The sequence below is a fragment of the Bufo bufo genome, chromosome 4 (genome assembly GCF_905171765.1).
Source record: "Bufo bufo chromosome 4, aBufBuf1.1, whole genome shotgun sequence".
Classification (NCBI taxonomy): Eukaryota; Metazoa; Chordata; class Amphibia; order Anura; family Bufonidae; genus Bufo; species Bufo bufo.
In genome coordinates, this window is record NC_053392.1 from 217,700,173 (window position 1) to 217,724,220 (window position 24,048).

The following is a 24,048-nucleotide window of genomic DNA, read 5'->3' on the forward strand; positions in this document are numbered from 1 at the left end:
AGGTGGTGGTGCACTTAGCTGTGGCGTGTTGACAAAACTTTTCCACATCTCTGCCATGCTAACCCTGCCCTCAGAGGAGCTGGGCGTGACACAGCTGCGTTGGCGACCTCTTGCTCCTCCTCTGCCTTCACCTTGGGCTTCCACTGGTTCCCCTGTGACATTTGGGAATGCTCTCAGTAGCGCGTCTACCAACGTGCGCTTGTACTCGCGCATCTTCCTATCATGCTCCAGTGTAGGAAGTAAGGTGGGCACATTGTCTTTGTACCGGGGATCCAGCAGGGTGGCAACCCAGTAGTCCGCACACGTTAAAATGTGGGCAACTCTGCTGTCGTTGCGCAGGCACTGCAGCATGTAGTCGCTCATGTGTGCCAGGCTGCCCAGAGGTAAGGACAAGCTGTCCTCTGTGGGAGGCGTATCGTCATCGTCCTGTGTTTCCCCCCAGCCACGCACCAGTGATGGGCCCGAGCTGCTTTGGGTGCCACCCCGCTGTGAACATGCTTCATCCTCATCCTCCTCCACCTCCTCCTCATCCTCGTCCTCCTCGTCCTCCAGTAGTGGGCCCTGTCTGGCCACATTTGTACCTGGCCTCTGGTGTTGCAAAAAACGTCCCTCTGAGTCACTTCGAAGAGACTGGCCTGAAAGTGCTAAAAATGACCCCTCTTCCTCCTCTTCCTCCTGGGCCACCTCCTCTTCCATCATCGCCCTAAGTGTTTTCTCAAGGAGACATAGAAGTGGTATTGTAACGCTGATAACGGCGTCATCGCCACTGGCCATGTTGGTGGAGTACTCGAAACAGCGCAACAGGGCACACAGGTCTCGCATGGAGGCCCAGTCATTGGTGGTGAAGTGGGGCTGATCCGCAGTGCGACTGACCCGTGCGTGCTGCAGCTGAAACTCCACTATGGCCTGCTGCTGCTCGCACAGTCTGTCCAGCATATGCAAGGTGGAGTTCCACCTGGTGGGCACGTCGCATATGGGGCGGTGAGCGGGAAGGCCGAAGTTACGCTGTAGCGCAGACAGGCGAGCAGCGGCAGGGTGTGAACGCCGGAAGCGCGAACAGACGGCCCGTACTTTATGCAGCAGCTCTGACATGTCGAGGTAGTTGCGAATGAACTTCTGCACCACCAAATTCAGCACATGCGCCAGGCAAGGGATGTGCGTCAAACCGGCTAGTCCCAGAGCTGCAACGAGATTTCGCCCATTATCACACACCACCAGGCTGGGCTTGAGGCTCACCTGCAGCAACCACTCGTCGGTCTGTTGTTCTATACCCCGCCACAACTCCTGTGCGGTGTGGGGCCTGTCCCCCAAACATATGAGTTTCAGAATGGCCTGCTGACGTTTACCCCGTGCTGTGCTGAAGTTGGTAGTGAAGGTGTGTGGCTGACTGGATGAGCAGGTGGAAGAAGAGGAGGAGGAAGCTGAGTAGGAGGAGGAGGAGACAGGAGGCAAAGAATGTTGCCCTGCGATCCTTGGCGGCGGAAGGACGTGCGCCAAATAGCTCTCCGCCTGGGGCCCAGCCGCCACTACATTTACCCAGTGTGCAGTTAGGGAGATATAGCGTCCCTGGCCGTGCTTACTGGTCCACGTATCTGTGGTTAGGTGGACCTTGCCACAGATGGCGTTGCGCAGTGCACACTTGATTTTATCGGACACTTGTTTGTGCAGGGAAGGCACGGCTCTCTTGGAGAAGTAGTGGCGGCTGGGAACAACATACTGTGGGACAGCAAGTGACATGAGCTGTTTGAAGCTGTGTGTGTCCACCAGCCTAAATGACAGCATTTCATAGGCCAGTAGTTTAGAAATGCTGGCATTCAGGGCCAGGGATCGAGGGTGGCTAGGTGAGAATTTACGCTTTCTCTGAAATGTTTGTGAGATGGAGAGCTGAACGCTGCCGTGTGACATGGTTGAGATGCTTGGTGACGCAGGTGGTGGTGTTGGTGGTACATCCCATGTTTGCTGGGCGGCAGGTGCCAACGTTCCTCCAGAGGCGGAGGAAGAGGCCGAGGCGGCGGCAGCAGAAGAGGTAGCAGGGGGAGCCTGAGTGACTTCCTTGTTTTTAAGGTGTTTACTCCACTGCAGTTCATGCTTTGCATGCAGGTACCTGGTCATGCAGGTTGTGCTAAGGTTCAGAACGTTAATGCCTCGCTTCAGGCTCTGATGGCACAGCGTGCAAACCACTTGGGTCTTGTCGTCAGCACATTGTTTGAAGAAGTGCCATGCCAGGGAACTCCTTGAAGCTGCCTTTGGGGTGCTCGGTCCCAGATGGCGGCGGTCAGTAGCAGGCGGAGTCTCTTGGCGGCGGGTGTTCTGATTTTGCCCACTGCTCCCTCTTTTGCTACGCTGTTGGCTCGGTCTCACCACTGCCTCTTCCTCCGAACTGTGAAAGTCAGTGGCACGACCTTCATTCCATGTGGGGTCTAGGACCTCATCGTCCCCTGCATCGTCTTCCACCCAGTCTTGATCCCTGACCTCCTGTTCAGTCTGCACACTGCAGAAAGACGCAGCAGTTGGCACCTGTGTTTCGTCATCATCAGAGACGTGCTGAGGTGGTATTCCCATGTCCTCATCATCAGGAAAAATAAGTGGTTGTGCGTTAGTGCATTCTATCTCTTCCACCCCTGGGGAAGGGCTAGGTGGATGCCCTTGGGAAACCCTGGCAGCAGAGTCTTCAAACAGCATAAGAGACTGCTGCATAACTTGAGGCTCAGACAGTTTCCCTGATATGCATGGGGGTGATGTGACAGACCGATGGGCTTGGTTTTCAGGCGCCATCTGTGCGCTTTCTGCAGAAGACTGGGTGGGAGATAATGTGAACGTGCTGGATCCACTGTCGGCCACCCAATTGACTAATGCCTGTACCTGCTCAGGCCTTACCATCCTTAGAACGACATTGGGCCCCACCAAATATCGCTGTAAATTCTGCTGGCTACTGGGACCTGAGGTAGTTGGTTCACTAGGACGTGTGGCTGTGGCAGAACGGCCACGTCCTCTCCCAGCACCAGAGGGTCCACTAACACCACCACGACCATGTCCACGTCCGCGTCCGCGTCCCTTATTAGATGTTTTCCTCATTGTTCCCGTTCACCACAATTTTGAGAATGGCAAATTTGGGAATGCTTTTTCAACCCAGAACAAAAAGTCTGCTTTTACGGTCACTACAAATAACTTGACCAGCTAAAACTGTGCAGATTTGGTTGAATAGAGATGTGAGACCTGTTTTTTTTTTGCGCTGTGTGACAGTTATAGGTTTAATCACAGAATGACACTTCTATCAGCACGCTAGCGTGTGTCTTAGGTTTTTCTGAATGACACTATCAATACCTTCAATGTAAGATTTTCTTTTTGGGATAGATTTCAAGTAGGCCTCAAATACCACAAACTAGTTATTTTCAGAATGGCAAATTTGGGAATGCTTTTTCAACCCAGAACAAAAAGTCTGCTTTTACGGTCACTACAAATAACTTGACCAGCTAAAACTGTGCAGATTTGGTTGAATAGAGATGTGAGACCTGTTTTTTTTTGCGCTGTGTGACAGTTATAGGTTTAATCACAGAATGACACTTCTATCAGCACGCTAGCGTGTGTCTTAGGTTTTTCTGAATGACACTATCAATACCTTCAATGTAAGATTTTCTTTTTGGGATAGATTTCAAGTAGGCCTCAAATACCACAAACTAGTTATTTTCAGAATGGCAAATTTGGGAATGCTTTTTCAACCCAGAACAAAAAGTCTGCTTTTACGGTCACTACAAATAACTTGACCAGCTAAAACTGTGCAGATTTGGTTGAATAGAGATGTGAGACCTGTTTTTTTTTTTGCGCTGTGTGACAGTTATAGGTTTAATCACAGAATGACACTTCTATCAGCACGCTAGCGTGTGTCTTAGGTTTTTCTGAATGACACTATCAATACCTTCAATGTAAGATTTTCTTTTTGGGATAGATTTCAAGTAGGCCTCAAATACCACAAACTAGTTATTTTCAGAATGGCAAATTTGGGAATGCTTTTTCAACCCAGAACAAAAAGTCTGCTTTTACGGTCACTACAAATAACTTGACCAGCTAAAACTGTGCAGATTTGGTTGAATAGAGATGTGAGACCTGTTTTTTTTTGCGCTGTGTGACAGTTATAGGTTTAATCACAGAATGACACTTCTATCAGCACGCTAGCGTGTGTCTTAGGTTTTTCTGAATGACACTATCAATACCTTCAATGTAAGATTTTCTTTTTGGGATAGATTTCAAGTAGGCCTCAAATACCACAAACTAGTTATTTTCAGAATGGCAAATTTGGGAATGCTTTTTCAACCCAGAACAAAAAGTCTGCTTTTACGGTCACTACAAATAACTTGACCAGCTAAAACTGTGCAGATTTGGTTGAATAGAGATGCGAGACCAGTTTTTTTTTGCGCTGTGTGACAGTTATAGGTTTAATCACAGAATGACACTTCTATCAGCACGCTAGCGTGTGTCTTAGGTTTTTCTGAATGACACTATCAATACCTTCAATGTAAGATTTTCTTTTTGGGATAGATTTCAAGTAGGCCTCAAATACCACAAACTAGTTATTTTCAGAATGGCAAATTTGGGAATGCTTTTTCAACCCAGAACCAAAAGTCTGCTTTTACGGTCACTACAAATAACTTGACCAGCTAAAACTGTGCAGATTTGGTTGAATAGAAATGTCAGGTCTATTTTTTAGGCGCTGGGTGACAGGCTCAACTTGCCCCTGATGTAATATATGGCCAAAAAATAACCACACTGTTGATGGTTAAATGCACTTGGGTGACACAGGCTCAGCCTGCAGCTGATGTAGTATATGGCCAAAAAATAATCAGACTGTTGATGGTTAAATGCACTTGGGTGACACAGGCTCAGCCTGCAGCTGATGTAGTATATGGCCAAAAAATAACCAGACTGTTGATGGTTAAATGCACTTCGGTGACACAGGCTCAGCCTGCAGCTGATGTAGGATATAGCACAAAATAACCACACTATCGATGGTTAAATACACTTGGTGATAGCTCGTGCTGGCGCACCACAAGTCACAAAATGGCCGCCGATCACCCCAGAAAAAAAGTCATCTAAAAACGCTCTGGGCAGCCTCAAAAAAGTGAGCAAATCAATAATAGCACTTCAATGATCCACAGCTGCAGATCGATCACAGAATGAAGTCATTTGGAGGAGTTAATCTGCCTAATCTCGCCCTAACGTCGCAGCTGCAACCTCTCCCTATACTGATCATAGCAGAGTGACGTGCGGCGCTACGTGACTCCAGCTTAAATAGAGGCTGGGTCACATGGTGCTCTGGCCAATCACAGCCATGCCAATAGTAGGCATGGCTGTGATGGCCTCTTGGGCCAAGTAGTATGACGCTTGTTGATTGGCTGCTTTGCAGCCTTTCAAAAAGCGCCAAGAAAGCGCCGAACACCGAACCCGAACCCGGACTTTTACGAAAATGTTCGGGTCCGTGTCACGGACACCCCAAAATTCGGTACGAACCCGAACTATACAGTTCGGGTTCGCTCATCCCTAATCATGAGCTCTGCAATTAAAAATCAGTGTGCACAGATAGGCAATTATTAACCAGGAAATTTAACTAAAGGCAATTAGAAAAAAAATTAACAGTGGAAATAAAAGAGGCTGCAGTTTTATCTTACTAAAAAACACACCGACCTCAAAATGTATTTCTTTAACTGTTGTTAGCATTGTGTTAAGGATATATTTATTTTTTTACACCACAACTAAGGGTCCATTTACACAGGCAGATTTCTGCCTGGTGACACGCAGCAGTTGAAAATATAGCATGTCAATTATTAAAGGCATTCATATGGGCAGAAAATTAAAGAGGTTGTGCAGTGCAAAGATACTGATGACCTATCCTCAGGATAGGTCATGAATATCAGATGGGCATGCATCCAGGGGTGGAAATACAGCCTGTGCAGCTGGTTCAGCTGCACAGGGGCCCAGCATGTGAGGGTGCGCATACAGCTTGGACTGGTCCACTGGTGAGTGGGGCCCCCTTCCTGAACAGACTGAAAGATAATGTGCTGCTCAGGGGCTAATTCAGGTTTTAGTGTAATCAGCACTCCTGGTCAGTAAGGCTGTGTCCACAGGGTCTGATTTTTGCAAGATTGGAGCAAAAAACACCACGTTTTGCCAAGATTTTCTTGAAAATAGGACCCTGTGGACCCAACCTTACTGACCAGGAGAGCTGATTGGTCTAAAAACTGTCACTCAAAAGGGCTGACAGGCTCTCCTCCAATGGGCCAGCACTGCTTATCAGTGAGGAAGGAAGGAAGGACCCACTGCTGCTGTGTGGAGACCGAGCAATGCTACTGAGAGGGGGCGGAGCCTGGCTGAGGACACAAGAACCATCAATACAGAGCCTGGAGGTGAGGACGGTATCTGTATGTAATGTAGTGTAAAATAGTTCCTGCATGTATGACAGTGTGTGTATGTGACAATGCCTGCATGTGTACAAGTGTGTATGTGAGTGCCTGCATGTGTGAGGATGTGTGAAAAAGAGCGGTTGCATGTATGAAAGTCCAGTATGTGTGTTAGGGCTCATTCAGATGGCCGTATGAAGGAGTCTGCATCTGTTCTCCAATTTGGCAGAATGGGTGTGCAGAAGATGCGGTCAGCACATCGTGTGTTGTCTACATCTATATGTACGTTCCACAGCCTCGCAAAAACAATAGAACATGTCCTATTTTGTCTGCAATTGCAGGCAAGAATAGGCATGTTCTATCATAGGACGCACATTGCCAGTCTCCGTGTTTTGTGGATCCGCAATTTGCGGACTGTAAAGCACAGCCGTCTAAATGGGCCCTTAGGCTGGCATCACAAGGTGGCTGTAGCTGCAACACACATTGTGCAGCCAAAGATTGCAGCCACACTACGCTACATCACAACTAGTAAAAGTAAATGGGACCGTGCCCTGACAGTCACAAAAAATCCAACCTGCTGAATTTCTTGCAACTTTTCAATAGTGATTTTAAGAAACTTCACGGTCACAATGCGACCCCATTCATTTTAACTCAATGCATCGCAGCATTGTGCTGCTGTGAACCTTGGCTGCACAACACATTGTTGGCCAAAAGCATTGTGTAGCCTTAAAGGGGTCACTGTATCGATTTTTTTCATTTTTTCCCCCTTTTTCATTGGTACTGTACTTATTAAATGTTGCTTCCTGGGCCAGTGCTGCACTCCTGGTCTTTATATGCTGCTTGGTCTTCCAGGATTATGCACGTATTGTACAGTTGAAACCAGAAGTTTACATAAACTATATAAAAAGACACATATGCATGTTTTTCTCAATACAGGGAGTGCAGAATTATTAGGCAAGTTTTATTTTTGAGGATTAATTTTATTATTGAACAACAACCATGTTCTCAATGAACCCAAAAAACTCATTAATATCAAAGCTGAATATTTTTGGAAGTAGTTTTTAGTTTGTTTTTAGTTTTAGCTATTTTAGGGGGATATCTGTGTGTGCAGGTGACTATTACTTTGCATAATTATTAGGCAACTTAACAAAAAACAAATATATACCCATTTCAATTATTTATTTTTACCAGTGAAACCAATATAACATCTCAACATTCACAAATATACATTTCTGACATTCAAAAACAAAACAAAAACAAATCAGTGACCAATATAGCCACCTTTCTTTGCAAGGACACTCAAAAGCCTGCCATCCATGGATTCTGTCAGTGTTTTGATCTGTTCACCATCAACATTGCGTGCAGCAGCAACCACAGCCTCCAAGACACTGTTCAGAGAGGTGTACTGTTTTTCCTCCTTGTAAATCTCACATTTGATGATGGACCACAGGTTCTTAATGGGGTTCAGATCAGGTGAACAAGGAGGCCATGTCATTAGATTTTCTTCTTTTATACCCTTTCTTGCCAGCCACGCTGTGGAGTACTTGGACGCGTGTGATGGAGCATTGTCCTGCATGAAAATCATGTTTTTCTTGAAGGATGCAGACTTCTTCCTGTACCACTGCTTTAAGAAGGTGTCTTCCAGAAACTGGCAGTAGGACTGGGAGTTGAGCTTGACTCCATCCTCAACCCGAAAAGGCCCCACAAGCTCATCTTTGATGATACCAGCCCAAACCAGTACTCCACCTCCACCTTGCTGACGTCTGAGTCGGACTGGAGCTCTCTGCCCTTTACCAATCCAGCCACGGGCCCATCCATCTGGCCCATCAAGACTCACTCTCATTTCATCAGTCCATAAAACCTTAGAAAAATCAGTCTTGAGATATTTCTTGGCCCAGTCTTGACGTTTCAGCTTGTGTGTCTTGTTCAGTGGTGGTCGTCTTTCAGCCTTTCTTACCTTGGCCATGTCTCTGAGTATTGCACACCTTGTGCTTTTGGGCACTCCAGTGATGTTGCAGCTCTGAAATATGGCCAAACTGGTGGCAAGTGGCATCTTGGCAGCTGCACGCTTGACTTTTCTCAGTTCATGGGCAGTTATTTTGCGCCTTGGTTTTTCCACACGCTTCTTGCGACCCTGTTGACTATTTTGAATGAAACGCTTGATTGTTCGATGATCACGCTTCAGAAGTGCTGCATCCCTCTGCAAGATATCTCACTATTTTTGACTTTTCTGAGCCTGTCAAGTCCTTCTTTTGACCCATTTTGCCAAAGGAAAGGAAGTTGCCTAATAATTATGCACACCTAATATAGGGTGTTGATGTCATTAGACCACACCCCTTCTCATTACAGAGATGCACATCACCTAATATGCTTAATTGGTAGTAGGCTTTCAAGCCTATACAGCTTGGAGTAAGACAACATGCATAAAGAGGATGATGTGGTCAAAATACTAATTTGCCTAATAATTCTGCACGCAGTGTATCTGAAATGAAATCAGAATAACCTTTCCTGTTTTTGGGCAATTAGGATTACCATAATTATTATTATTTGCCAAATGCCAGAATAATGAGAGAGAGAATGTTTTAAGACATTTTTATTACTTTCTGCAATATCAAAAGTTTACATACACTAAGATTACTATGCCTTTAAACAATTCTGGACAGCCCATATGATGATGTCATGTGTTTGGAAGCTTCTGTTAGGTTTGTTGGCAACATCTGAGTTAATTAAAGACACACCTGTGGATGTATTTAAATGCACACCTGAAACACACTTCTTTGTGTAGCATCATGGAAAAGTCTAAAGAAATCAGCCAAGATATCAGGAAGAAAATTGTGGACTTGCACAAGTCTGGCGTAACCTTGAATGCAATTTCGATATACCTGAAGGTTCATCTGTACAAACAATTATACGCAAGTACAAAGAGGATGGGAATGTCCAAGCATCATACCACTCAGGTAGGAGACGGAGTCCCAGAGATAAACGTGCTTTGGTCTGTCATGTGCCTATCAACCCAAGAACAAAAGCAAAAGACCTTGTGAAGATTATGGTGGAAGCTGGTAAGATTGTGTCAATATCCACAGTGAAACGAGTACTGTATCAACATGGGCTGAAAGGCCACTCTACCAGGAAGAAGCCATTACTCCAAAAGAAACATAAAAAAGCCAGATTAATGTTTGCGAATGCACACAGGAACAAAGACCTACATTTTTGGAGACATGTCCTGTGGTCTGACGAAACTAAAATAGAATTTTTTGGCCATAATGAGCATCGTTAAGTTTGGAGGAAAAAGGGAGAAGCTTGGAAGCCTAAGAACACCATCCCAACTGTGAAACACAGGGGTGACAGCATCATGTTGTGGGGTTGTTTTGCTGTAGGAGGGACTGGTGCACTTCACAAAATAGATGGCATCACGAATAAAGAAGATTATGTGGAAATACTGCAGCAACATCTCAAGACATCAGCCAGGAAGTTATAGCTTGGGCGGAAATGGGTCTTCCAAATGGACAATGACCCGAAGCATACTGCCAAACTGGTTACAAAATGGCTTAAGGATAACAAAGTCAATGTTTTGGAGCGGCCATCAAAAAGCCCTGATCTCAATCCTATTGAAAATTTATGGGCATAGCTGAAAAGGCAGGTGCAAGCAAGGCGACCAACAAACATGGCTCAGTTATACAAGTTTCGTCAGGAGCAATGGGCCCAAATTCCGACCAACTATTGTGAGAAGCTTGTGGAAGGATATCCAAAACGTTTGACCCAAGTCATACAGTTTAAGGGCAATGGTACCAAATATTAATGAAATGTATGTAAACTTTTGACTTTGCAGAAAGTAATAAAAATACCTTAAAACAATTTCTCTCTTTCTTTATTTTGGCATTTGGCAAATAATTATGGTAATCCTAATTGACAGGAAAGGTTTATTCTGATTTCATGTCAGATATTGAGAAAAACATGGATATGTATCTTTTTATATAGTGTATGTAAAATTCTAGTTTGAACTGTATATGATTATTTCTGTGTGTGTGGTTTGGGGAGGGGGAGACCACACACATTCTTTGCACAAGGGCCCTCTGCTGTCTGTGTTCGCCCCTGCATGCATCTGATTCCCAGCACCCCCACTGATCAGCTGTTTTAAGAGGCAGCAGTGCTCATGTGAGAGCTGCCTCAGCTTCAAAATTACCTGCAAGTAGTCTTGCTTGTAAAGACAGTGCAGTGTATTTACAACTGTGCCGCTGCTGCAAAGGAGATGACACACAGGTAATTTTGCAGCAGAAGCAGTGCTTGCACAAGAACCCCTACTTCTTCAAACAGCTGTTTGGTAGAGAAGTTGCGAACATAAAATTTTCCGTTCGCGAACAGCGAACGCGAATTTCTGCAAATGTTCGCGAACGGGCGAACCGGGCGAACCGCCATAGACTTCAATAGGCAGGCGAATTTTAAAACCCACAGGGACTCTTTCCAGTGGCGTCGCCAGGGGGGGGGCCAGAGGGGGCCACGGCCCCCCCTACATCATGCTGTGCCCCCCCATGTGCCCCCCCAACTAAAATGACCCCCCCCCCAAGTGAGCAGCCGCCGCCGGGCACAGGGAGATGAGCGCTTCCATTGCGCTCATCTCCATTGTAAACTGCCTGTGCCAGCGGAGGTGCAGGGGAGGGAGAGGCGTGTCCCTTCCCTTTCCTCTGATAGGCTGCAGGAAGGCACCGAAGTGGAGGAGAGGCCCCGCCCCTAATTACTCCTGTTTACCTTTCTAAAGCTAAAGGACCTTTGATGATGTCATCACAGGTCCTGTAAGGGAACTGCACAGTGTAAAGTGTAGTTCCCAGGTTAGAACAGTGCATCTGCCAGGACCTGTGATGACATCATCTTCAACATCACAGGTCCTGCAGAATCTAGCAAAGGAACTGCACCAAAAATGGTGTAGTTCCTAAGTTTCAAAGGTACATCTGCCAGGACCTGTGATGACATCATCACAGGTCCTTCAACCCCTAACAGCAAGTATTAAACGTTCACAAGCAGCTCTGCATTGATCCATACAGACTGGAATGGAGAGGTAAGAGGAGGTCCTCCACTTTTCATCATTTACCTCCCCTCCATGCCCTGTTTTTACTCATTGCTCACTCATGTATACTACTTCAGACAGTTACCACTACCTCATGTACCTCACAGTGACTATAATGCATAACTGACCACATATTTCTATAAACACTGCATCTACAGTATTATACCTTCTATGTGTCACATCAATACACTGCTCTGTATGTATATATATATATATATATATATATATAGATAGATAGATACACACACATACATGCACACACACTGCATATATTACACAGTATTATACATGCAATATGTACAGATATATAGTATATACCGCAGTGCACTGATATGTGAGGTACAAGGTATAATAGATGCTCTGTGTACAGATATCAGTACACTTCTGTATATACTATATATGTGAGGTACGAGGTATAATAGATGCAGTGTGTACAGATATATAGTATACTCAGCGGTGTACTGATATCTGAGGTACGAGGTGTCAATACACTGCTGTATTTACTATATATCTGTACACACTGCATCTATTATACCTCGTACCTCACATATTACACTACTGTATATACTGTATACACTGCATATATTATACCCCGTACCTCACATATCAGTACACTGCTGTATATACTATATACCTGTACACACTGCATCTATTATACCCTGTACCTCACATATCAGAACACTAGGGAATATACTATATACCTGTACACACTGCATCTATTATACCCTGTACCTCACATATCAGAACACTAGGGAATATACTATATACCTGTACACACTGCATATATTATACCGCGTACCTCACATAACTGTACACTGCTGTATATAATATACATCTGCATCTATTATACCTCTTTTGTGTGCCAGGGCTGTTTTGTAATCCCATTCCGGCCCTGATGGCATAAATTATAAAACGCAGCAGCAAGAATAGTTCATGGAACAAAGGGAGGGGCTATAAAAGGGGAATGGGGGCCCAATTTAGATTCCTGCTATGGGGCCCAGTGATTTTTATGTACGCCCCTGGCTGCAGGCACTAGGCCGGCAGCCTATCAGAGGCCGGCACAATGACGTCATCGTGCCGCCTGAGCCTTACATTACAGCGTGGGACACAGGAAGAGGCTGCATCGCATCGCTGACACTTAGGTAAGTATAAGTGTTTTTTTTTGTTTTTTTTTTACAATAGTGTTACTGGCACATTGGGGGGGCTTATTACAAAACTGGCACATGATGATGGGGGGGGACTTTATACTGGCACATGATGATGGGGGGAACTTTATACTGGCACATGATGATGGGGGGGACTTTATACTGGCACATGATGATGGGGGACTTAATACTGGCACATGATGATGGGGGGACTTAATACTCGCACATGATGATGGGGGGACTTAATACTGGAACATGGGGGGGCTTAATACTGGCACGTGATGGGGGGCTTATTACTGGCACGTGATGGGGGGCTTATTACTGGCACGTGATGGGGGGCTTATTACTGGCACGTGATGGGGGCTCATTACTGGCACGTGATGGGGGCTCATTACTGGCACGTGATGGGGGGCTCATTACTGGCACGTGATGGGGGCTTATTACTGGCACGTGATGGGGGGCTTATTACTGGCACGTGATGGGGGCTCTTGTTACTGGCACGTGATGGGGGCTTATTACTGGCACATTGGGGGGCTCTTGTTACTGGCACGTTATTGAGGGCACTTATTACTGGCACATTATTGGTGGGCACTATAGGGGCATCTACTGAGGCCACAAAGAAGGGGTGTTTTATATGGGGGGCTCTGTACAGTAGCATTTTATACTGGGACACATTATGGTGGGTACTATGGAGAAGGGGAGAGAGGAGTACTATGGAGTCATCTACGGGGGGCACTAAGAAGGGGTATTTTATACTTGCAAATTATGGGGGACACTGAGGGCATCTACTGGGGCACGATATATGGGACATTTTATACTGGTACATTATGGGGGGCACTAGCAGGAAGGGGGGAGAGGAGCACTATGGAGGCATTTACTGGTGCACTATATAGGGGTATTTTATACTGGCACATTATGGGGGAAATTAGCTCAACTGGGGGCATAAGGGGGTATGTTTTGCACATTATAAGGAGAATTATTTCTACTGGGGGGCATTATGGTGGGTTTTATTACTCCCCCATGGTATGACCCCCTAGTAGCAGCACCAGCCTCTCTCTGCTCTGCTATCCCTCTGCCCCTTCTCCAAATCCTTATTATGAAATCTTTCTCATTAGGATAAAACACAACATCAGCTCCGCCGAGCCCCCGGCCAAGTGTTGAAGTGGTGTCCGAGATCCCCAAGGGCCAAGCCAAGTAACTGTACGTTTTCATGTGAAATATGTTTATTTTATATATGTACACTCCTGTGAGAGGCGGGGAGGGAGATCTGTGGATGACACTGTTATAGGGAGGGAGATCTGTGGATGACGCTGTTATGGAGGGGGAAATGGGGATGACACTGTCATGGGGTGGATCTGTGGATGACACATATAGCATAAGATGCTATATACGGTATGTGGCATCCACAGATCCCCCCCCATAGCAGTGTCATCCACAGATCCCCCTCTCTATAAAAGTGTCATCCACAGACAGCTGGACTTTTCTTCCCTGTTGCAGTTTTAGGTATTGGGTAAAGTATTGCAGCATTTCTAAGCGTACTTGTGTAAATGTATCGTTGTTATAGCTGCCCCCCCTACTTTTGTCCTGGCCCCCAGTGTGCCCCCCCAAAATTTGAAAGCTAGAGACGCCACTGACTCTTTCTAGCCACAGTAGTGATGGAAAAATTGTTTCAAGGGGACTAACACCTGGATTGTGGCATGCCGGAGGGGAATCCATGGCAAAACTCTCATGGAAAATTACATAGTTGCCGCAGAGTTGGATTTTAATCCATAAAGGGCATAAATCACCTAACAATCCAAATTTTTTTTTTGAACAACGTGGTTTAAAACATCCAGTGTGTGTATACAATCAGGTATGATGTTGTATCGATCAGGTAGTGTAAGGGTTACGCCCGCTTCACAGACATTGACAGACCAAACTCCCCTTTTAATGCACCGCAAACAACCGCAAACAGTCCATTTGCCGAACCGCAAACTCCCCATTTGTACAAGGTTGGATACCAAGCTAGCCATGTCCCGTTGATGTCATTGAAGGTTTCTTCCTCCACCCATACAACTTAAAATAAAAAATAAAAAATGTAAGTTTTTTCTATGAAAAATTATCCAGCCGATCGCTTTTGGTCTGATCATAATGAAGCAACGGCCTTATCATCAGGGGTGTGGCAACATTTCCAACACACTCATAGAGGTGATGATCGCTTCATTGTGATACGCAAGCCCTTTCACCACAACAAGGTAACGATCACGAAGGGGAATTGACACTTGTATGTGCCTTTTTGTTTTGTTTTTGCAGCCACAGTGCAGCACCAGAGGCCAGAAAAATTAGGCATGTACAGATGCCTGAAAAATAATGTTATTGTTGCAGCCGCTGTTGTAGCAGCGGCCGGAAAAATTGATGTTTTCAAGGCAGAAAGGTGACTAAAACATTGCGGCTTGAACCCTAGTTGGTGGCGGAGAATTCACGAAAGTCATCCGGTATGCAGACATTAAATACAGCAGCGTGGGGACCATTTTGAGGCCAAGGCATGTCATCAGGCCTTTTGTTAGTCAAACATATCCCCCACTGTCAGTCCCTTCGGGATCCATGCCTCATTCATCTTAATGAAGGTGAGGTAATCCACAATTTTTTGACCGAGGCGACTTCTTTTGTCAGTGACAATGCCTCCTGCTGCACTGAAGGTCCTTTCTGACAGGACACTTGAAGCGGGGCTGGCCAGAAGTTCTATCGCAAACTGGGATAGCTCAGGCCACAGGTCAAGCCTGCACACCCAGTAGTCAAGGGGTTCATCGCTCCTCAGAGTGTCGATATCTGCAGTTAAGGCGAGGTAGTCTGCTACCTGTCGGTCGAGTCGTTTTCTAAGGCTGGATCCCGAAGGGCTGTGGCGATGTGTAGGACTGAACAAGCTCCGCATGTCCTCCATCAACAACACATCTGTAAAGCGTCCTGTCCTTGCCGCCGTGGTCGTGGTAGGAGGAGGATTACTTTCACCTCTTCCCCTGTTAGATTCCCGTTGTGCTGTGACATCCCCCTTATAAGCTGTGTAAAGCATATTTTTTAGTTTTGTTTTGAACTGCTGCATCCTTTCTGACTTTCGGTAAGTTGGTAACATTTCCGCCACTTTCTGCTTATACCGGGGGTCTAGTAGCGTGGCCACCCAGTACAGGTCGTTCTCCTTCATCCTTTTTATACGAGGGTCCCTCAACAGACATGACAGCATGAAAGACCCCATTTGCACAAGGTTGGATGCCGAGCTACTCATTTCCCGTTCCTCGTCCTCACTGATGTAATTGACGGTCTGTTCTTCACCCCAGCCACGTACAACACCACGGGTCCCAGATAGGTGACAACAACGAGCACCCTGGGATGCCTGCTGTGGTTGGTCTTCCTCCTCCTCAAAGCCACATTCCTCCTCTGACTCCTCTTCCTCATACTCCTCTTGCAGCATTGCTGCAGGTCTGGCAAGCGATGATGACAAGGCTGTTTCTGGTGGTGATGGTGACCACAACTCTTCCTCTTCTTCTTCACGCTCATCTACAGCCTGATCCAGCACTCTTCGCAGGGCACGCTCCAGGGATGAGGTCGCCGATGGTGCCTTCGGTGCGACTGACTAGGTTGGTCAACTCCTCAAAAGGACGCATGAGCCTACAGGCATTGCGCATGAGCGTCCAGTAACGTGGCAAAAAAATTCCCAGCTCCACAGAGGCTGTCCTAGCACCCCGGTCATACAAATACTCGTTGACGGCTTTTTCTTGTTGGAGCAGGCGGTCGAACATTAGGAGTGTTGAATTCCAACGTGTCGGGCTGTCGCAAATCAAGCGCCTCACTGGCATGTTGTTTCGGAGCTGAATGTCTGAAAAAAGTGCGCCATGGCCGTGTAGGAATGCCTGAAATGGCCACACACCTTCCTGGCCTGCTTGAGGACATCCTGTAAGCCTGGGTACTGAGACACAAAGCGTTGTATGATGAGATTTAACACATGTGCCATGCACGGCACATGTGACAACTTGCCCAAATTCAATGCCGCCAACAAATTGCTTCCATTGTCACACACCAATTTGCCAATCTCCAGTTGGTGCGGGGTCAGCCACTGATCCACATGTGCGTTCAGGGCGGACAGGAGTGCTGGTTCGGTGTGGCTCTCTGCTTTCAGGCAAGTCAACCCCAAGACAGCGGGATGTGGAATAGCCCCTGGGGAGCTGGGGGGATTCAGTTGATGTGCAGCCAGACACCGCAGCAGAAGAGGACTCAGCCGAGGAGGTTATGGAAGAGGATGGAGTAGGAGGAGTAGAGGAGGTGGCAGTAGGCCTGCCTGCAAGTCGTGGCGGTGTCACCAACTCCACTGCAGAGCAACGCATTCCATGCTTGTCAGCCGTCAGCAGGTTGACCCAATGCGCAGTGTAGGTGATATACCTGCCCTGACCGTGCTTTGCAGACCCGGTATCAGTGGTCAGATGGACCCTTGCACCAACACTGTATGCCAGAGATGCCATGACTTCCTTTTCAATCACTGAGTAGAGGTTTGGGATTGCCTTTTTTGAAAAAAAAATTTGTCCGGGTACCTTCCACTGTGGTGTCCCAATAGCGACAAATTTTTTGAAGGCCTCAGACTCCACCAGCTGGTATGGTAAAAGCTGGCGGGCTAAGAGTTCCGTCAAGCCAGCTGTCAGACGCCGGGCAAGGGGGTGACTCTGTGACATTGGCTTCCTACGCTCAAACATTTCCTTTACAGACACCTGACTGTGGGCAGATGAGATGGAACTGCTGAAGGTGAGAGGCGGAGTGGCGGGTGGTTGAAAGGGGGCAAGGAATACAGCAGTGGCTGAAGATGCTGGACCAGGAGGAGGATGGTGGCTTTGAGCTTGTGTGCTGCTTCTACTCGTCATCATGTATTGATCCCATAGGCGTTTGTGATGTGCGATCATGTGCCTTCGCAAAGCAGTTGTACCTAGGTGGGTGTTGGATTTCCCACGACTCAGTTTCTTTTGGCACAGGTTGCAAATGGCATCGCTGTTGTCAGAGGCAGACACACAAAAAAAATGCCACACTGCTGAGCTTTGCAATGACGGCATTCTGGTGGTGGCAACAGCATGTGTTCATTGGCGTGCTGTCTGGCTGATCCCAGGTGCCGATACATGCTGTCTGACTGTGCCACTAGCTCCTTGCGACGACCTCCCCCTGCTTCCAACTCGTCTCCTCCTTCTCTCTGTCTCCCCTTCTGAACTTTCCCCCTCTTCTTCTTCTCTTCGAGCAGGCACCCACGTGGCATCCACAGACACATCGTCATCATCAACCACTTCACTTGTATCTGACACCTCAGCAAAGGAAGCAGCAACGGGTACAACATCATCATCATCATCACACTGTATGTCCATGTGTGTAATGCTGCCTGACTGAGACATATCCCTGTTATCTCCATCCTCTGGCAATAATGGTTGCGCATCACTAATTTCATCCAACTGATGTGTAAATAACTCCTCTGAGGTATCCATTGAAGCGGCTGTGGTGGCTGTGGTGGTAGTGGTGGTGGTGGCGGCGGGCGGGAGAGTGGTAACTTGAAAGCAGGTGACCAAAGCTGAGAGGAGGATGGTGCGTCAAGGTTCTTAGCGGAAGCTGTTGAAGATTGGGTGTCCTGTTTAAGCCAGTCAACTATTTTCTCTGAATTTTTTTGTTCAGGGTACGTGGCCTCTGAACACTGGGCATTATTCCAGGGCCAGTGGAAATCACAGCACCACGAACACGACGGCCCCTGCAGCGTGGCCTGCCTCTGCCTGTCATTTTTTATTAGATAAATGTTACTATGCGTGCAAGGTACTGTGCCACCCTATATAAGTGGTGGGCAGTGGGCACAGTACAGTCTGTGTGGGCCTGACACACACTGGTTTGCAACTGTGATTATATCACATAAAAATATTAAATAGAATTTTTATTTATCTGCGAGGTATTTGTGAGTGAGTGACACCCTGTAACGGTATAAGTGGAGGCCTAGCCAGTGGCCACAATACAGTCTGTGTGGGCCTGACACACACGGGCTTGCAAATGTGATTATATCACAGAAAAATATTAAATATAATTTTTTTTTTATCTGCGAGCTATTTGTGAGTGAGTGACACCCTGTAACGGTATAAGTGGAGGACTAGCCACTAGCCAGTGGCCACAATACATTCTGTGTGGGCCTGACACACACGGGCTTGCAAATGTGATTAGATCACAGAAAAATATTAAATAGAATTTTTTTTTATCTGCGAGGTATTTGTGAGTGAGTGACACCCTGTAACGGTATAAGTGGAGGCCTATCCACTAGCCAGTGGCCACAATACAGTCTGTGTGGGCCTGACACACACGGGCTTGCAAATGTGATTAGATCACAGAAAAATATTAAATAGAATTTTATTTATCTGAAAGGTATTTGAGTGAGTGACACCCTGTAACGGTATAAGTGGAGGCCTAGCCAGTGGCCACAATACAGTCTGTGTGGGCCTGACACACACGGGCTTGCAAATGTGATTATATCACAGAAAAATATTAAATGGAATTTTTTTTTATCTGCGAGGTATTTGTGAGTGAGTGACACCCTGTAACGGTATGAGTGGAGGTCTAGCGACTAGCCAGTGGCCACAATACAGTCTGTGTGGGTCTTACACACGCTGGCTTGCAAATGTGATTAGATCACAGAAAAATATTAAATAGAATTTTTTTTATCTGAAAGGTATTTGAGTGAGTGACACTCTGTAACGGTATAAGTGGAGGTCTAGCCACTAGCCACTGGCCACAATACAGTCAGTGTGGGCCTGACACACACGGGCTTGCAGCTGTGATTATATCACAGAAAAATATTAAATATAATTTTTTTTTATCTGCGAGGTATTTGTGAGTGAGTGACACCCAGTAACGGTATAAGTGGAGGTCTAGCCACTAGCCAGTGGCCACAATACAGTCTGTGTTGGCCTGACACACACTGGCTTGCAACTGTGATTAGATCACAGAAAAATATAAAATAGAATTTTTTTTATCTGCGAGGTATTTTCTGTCACACCCTGTATGAATTGTGTGCACACAGTACTGTCTGTAACTGAGCCTGCAGCCTCTCACACATGGGCAGGCAACTGCAATATATATATATATATATATATATATATAAATTTAAAAAAAAAGCAGACTGATATACCAGCCCTGAAAAGGGCTTTTTGGGTTGCTGCCTAGCTAACGCTTTCCCTATTGAATCAGCAGCAGCAGCACTGTCCCTCCTCTCACTGAGAATGCAGATTCCGAATGAATCTAAAATGGATGCTGTCCAGGAGGTGGGAGGGTCTGGGAGGGAGGGTCTGCTGCTGATTGGCTGGAATGTGTCTGCTGACTGTGAGGTAGAGGGTCAAAGTTTACTCAATGATGATGTATAGGGGGCGGACCGAACATCGCATATGTTCGCCCGCCACGGCGAACGCGAACAAGCTATGTTCGCCGGGAACTATTCGCCGGCGAACTATTCGGGCCATCTCTACTGATTGTCGGGGATGCCAGGAGTCAGATGCATGCCAATCTGATAGTCATGATCTATCCTGAGGATTGGTCATCGATATCAGACAAGCAGATGCCTGGACCCCATGTGGAACGACACATGGCGGTCACAGATAGAGCTGCACACATAGACTAGATGTCCTCCTTCCAGAGAACCCAGGAGCCCTGTCACCGAAGGCATAGACTAGGACTAGCAGATGCCTGTTCCCCATGTGGAGTTAGTCCATGGGCGAACAGACAGTGCTGCACACAACACATAGAACCGGACTAGCCGATGCCTGTTCCCCATGCTAAGTTAGTACATCAGCACAAAAACTGCCTGCCGGGAGCTTTTATGACATAGGTTTCCATGGTCGAGCAGCTGCACGGAAGCCTTACATCACCAAACACAATACCAAGATTTGGATGCAGTGGTGTAAATGGAGGGTGGAGGGGGAATCATGCTTCTCTATACGGATGTCTGATGGACGTGTCTGGGTCCCGTGAATGCCAGAAGAACATTACCTGTCTAATGGCATTGTGCCAACTGTAAAGTATTTGGTGGAGTAGTTATAAGGCTATTGGGTTGTTTTTCAGCGGTTGGCTCCTTAGTTCCAGTGAAGGAAAATACTAATGCTTCAGCATACCAACACATTTTGGACAATTGTATGCTTCCAACATTTTGGGGAAGCACCTTTTCTGTTACATTATGACTGCGCACCAGTACACAAAGGTCCATAAAGGTATGATTGGGTGAGTGTGATGTGAAAGAACTTCATGGCCCCAACAGCGCCCTGACCTCAACTCCATCAAACAACTTTTGGGATGAAAATGCTCTTCTGGATGAACGAGCAAAACTTCCCACAGACACACTCTAAAATCTTGTAGAAGGCCTTCCTAGAGGAGCGAATGCTGGTTTAACAGCAATGGGAAATGTATTTCTGTGTAAATATAGCACAGTAATACAGGATGCATACATATAGTATATACTTTACATGTACAAAATAAAGAGGTAATTTAAATGTCTTGTATGGTGGTTACAGTAATATACATGTAGATTATTCCAGTTGTTAGAGCGCCAAATTTTACTCCTAGGGTGTTTCTAGAACTCTTAACAACTCTACACATGGTGCACAATGCTTAGAATGAATGCAGGAGTGCTCTTAAAATGTTTTATGCAAACTGTTTAAACCTCTTTTACAAAACACAATATGGCCTTGATGATTTTTACAAGACTTTCCTGTTCTCTAGATGTTACTTTGCTATTTATACATTTTACTTAAGACCTGAACAAACCAGCAGCAGTTGTGAATTTTCGCTTTACTTACAATAAACTTAACACAAATTTCTAAGTCAATGTCAGGAAGGAAATGTATACTTTAATATACATTAAGTGAGACCATTAAATTCTGTGTTTCAACACAAAGTCCACTTTTCTCTTTTTAAATCAAGATAAAAGTTGTTGATTTAAGCAAAATCTTTTGTTGTTTCTGATACATCTGTCATTATGTCAGACCTTTTTTAAGAATGAAATCTAGATGATGATCTTATCAGTATCATTGCAGACACCATTGCTTTTTTTATAATCACTATATATATAGAAACCCATACTGTAGGTTATTAGTGAACTCATCCAAACACAGTTGATAAAAGAAAGTGTTCTTCTCCACCATTGGTCCTACTGAGGGTTGCTCTTATAGGATTATGATGCTTTATTTTGTTGCTTCATTTTTTTGTCACAAAATCACTTTAGATGATCAGAGTATGCTATGTGTAAGAAAGTGCAAATAATTCTATGCCATAAAATATTTAAATTTAAGTGGGCAAATTCTCTAGATGACAGATATAGACAATAGAAAGATGGCTGGGAAAAATGTTGATGGCTCCACCAGTGTGACTCATTGCTGTTCTCCACTGTGGCTGAAAGAAGAGGCTACATGTAGGGGGCCCCTTCCTATGACATATATGTACCCTAATAGAAACACTCATTTAAGCATCAAAAAGATTTTGATATTACCAAATTCAAAATTGCCCTCAAATGTAGATCTATTCTCTACAAACATGAATGTGATGAAAGGCCTGCCATGGTATATTTAATTTTATTAAATGTAAATATTAAAGCGGTTGTCTGAGATACCATATATTTGGCTCTATAAGACGCACCTGACTATATGACGCAACTAGGATTTAGTGGAAAAAAATAAGAAAAAAATATTTTTCAACAGACCTCAGATCAGACCCCCATTCCTCATCAGACCCCAAATCAGGCCCCCAATCCTCATCAGACCCCCAAATGAGACCTCCAATTCTCATCAGACCTCAGATGAAACACCCAAATCAGACCCCCATTCCTCAGTAGACCTCAGACCAGACCCCTATTAGACCTCATATCAGACCTCCAAATCAGACTCTTATTGATTATTAGACCTCAGATCCCCATTAGACCTCAGATCAGACCCCCATTACTCAATAGACCTCAGATCAGACCCCGATCAGACATAAAATAAATTAAATTACCCTTTCAGCTCTGGACTGTGCTGCCACTCTGCAGTTCCAGTGACTCTTCCTGCATTCACCTCTCCCTGGTCTTTTCCGAGCACCTCAGCGCACTGTGACCTGACATCACACAGTGTTAGGTCATAGTGCACACATGTCATGCCCTGCTCAGGCTATGTGCGGAGGTCTGCCAGGTTAGCAGCACGTGTGTAGCCTTTTGTTTTTGTTTTGGAGTTGAACTATATCCGCCTCCCTTCAGGTGCACTGGGTGGGGTCGTTGGTTTGAGTTTAAATTACGCCCACTCCCAGTGTCCTGTGCGGGTTATAGCTTCTTTCTGGCTCAGAGGAAGGAAGGAAGGATTTGCTGTTCCTGATCAATAAGATAAGTTGGTTTTGTTTTTCTTGTGGTTGTCTGTCTAGGCTGTTAGAGAGACGCCTGCCCCCTCCAGGTCTGAAGGAGTAGGCTGCCTCTTTTCCCCTTTCACCATCTTAGGGATTTTAGGGTATCTTCAGCCTAGGCACGAGGACACGTTCATTCCCACCTTCAGGGTCTGAACGTGGGCATAGAAGTCTAGGGAGAGCTGGTAGGGATTTGTCAGGAGGTGACCTTTATCCCCAGCTTCTTGCCTAGACACTTGTTTATTGATATTCTGTGTATCTTGTATCCGGTCTGCCGTGACAACACACTACATCCTGATGCTGTGGGCAGTCAGGACAGTGCCCAGAAAAGACCAGGGAGCGGTGAGTACAGCCAGCACCAGGAGTGCTATATTCACTGCTCCCCAGTTCTACTGTGTACTAGTGAGCACTTCCACAATGAAAGCACTCAATAGGATTTACTCCATAAGATGCATCGCCATTTTTCTACCACTTTTGGGGGGAAAAACTGGGTCTTATGGAACAAAAAATATAGTAATCCCCCGGAGTAAAAATCCCTCGGAGGCTGTAAAATAAAAAAATAAATGCTATACTTAACTCTGTCCCTGGCGCCATTCTCTGCTCGGCTGGTCTGGTCCTCCTGTCACTGCTTATTTAGAGACTGCAGCTGTGATGTGCAGCCAATCACTGTGCTCTAGAGCAGGGCTGGCCAACCTGCGGATCTCCAGCTGTTGTAAAACTACAATTCCCACCATGCCCTGCTGTAGGCTGATAGCTGTAGGCTGTCTGGGCATGCTGGGAGTTGTAGTTTTGCACCAGCTGGACAGACACAGGTTGGCCATCCCTGCTCTAGAGTATACAAGAGGCTGGAGTGAAGGTGCAGATCTTTTGCAGATGTGAGCCACCGAAGATGCAAAGCAATGCCCTTATATCCAGGAAATCACATTAGTGCCAATAGGTTTCTTTCAGCTCATCCTCGTGGTCTGAAAGAGAGGCTGTGGCGTGGATGGCGTGGTCAGCAACAACGGCTATAAGGTGCAGACAGGCAGTTACAGGCCAAGAGCCAAAAGAAATGCACAGT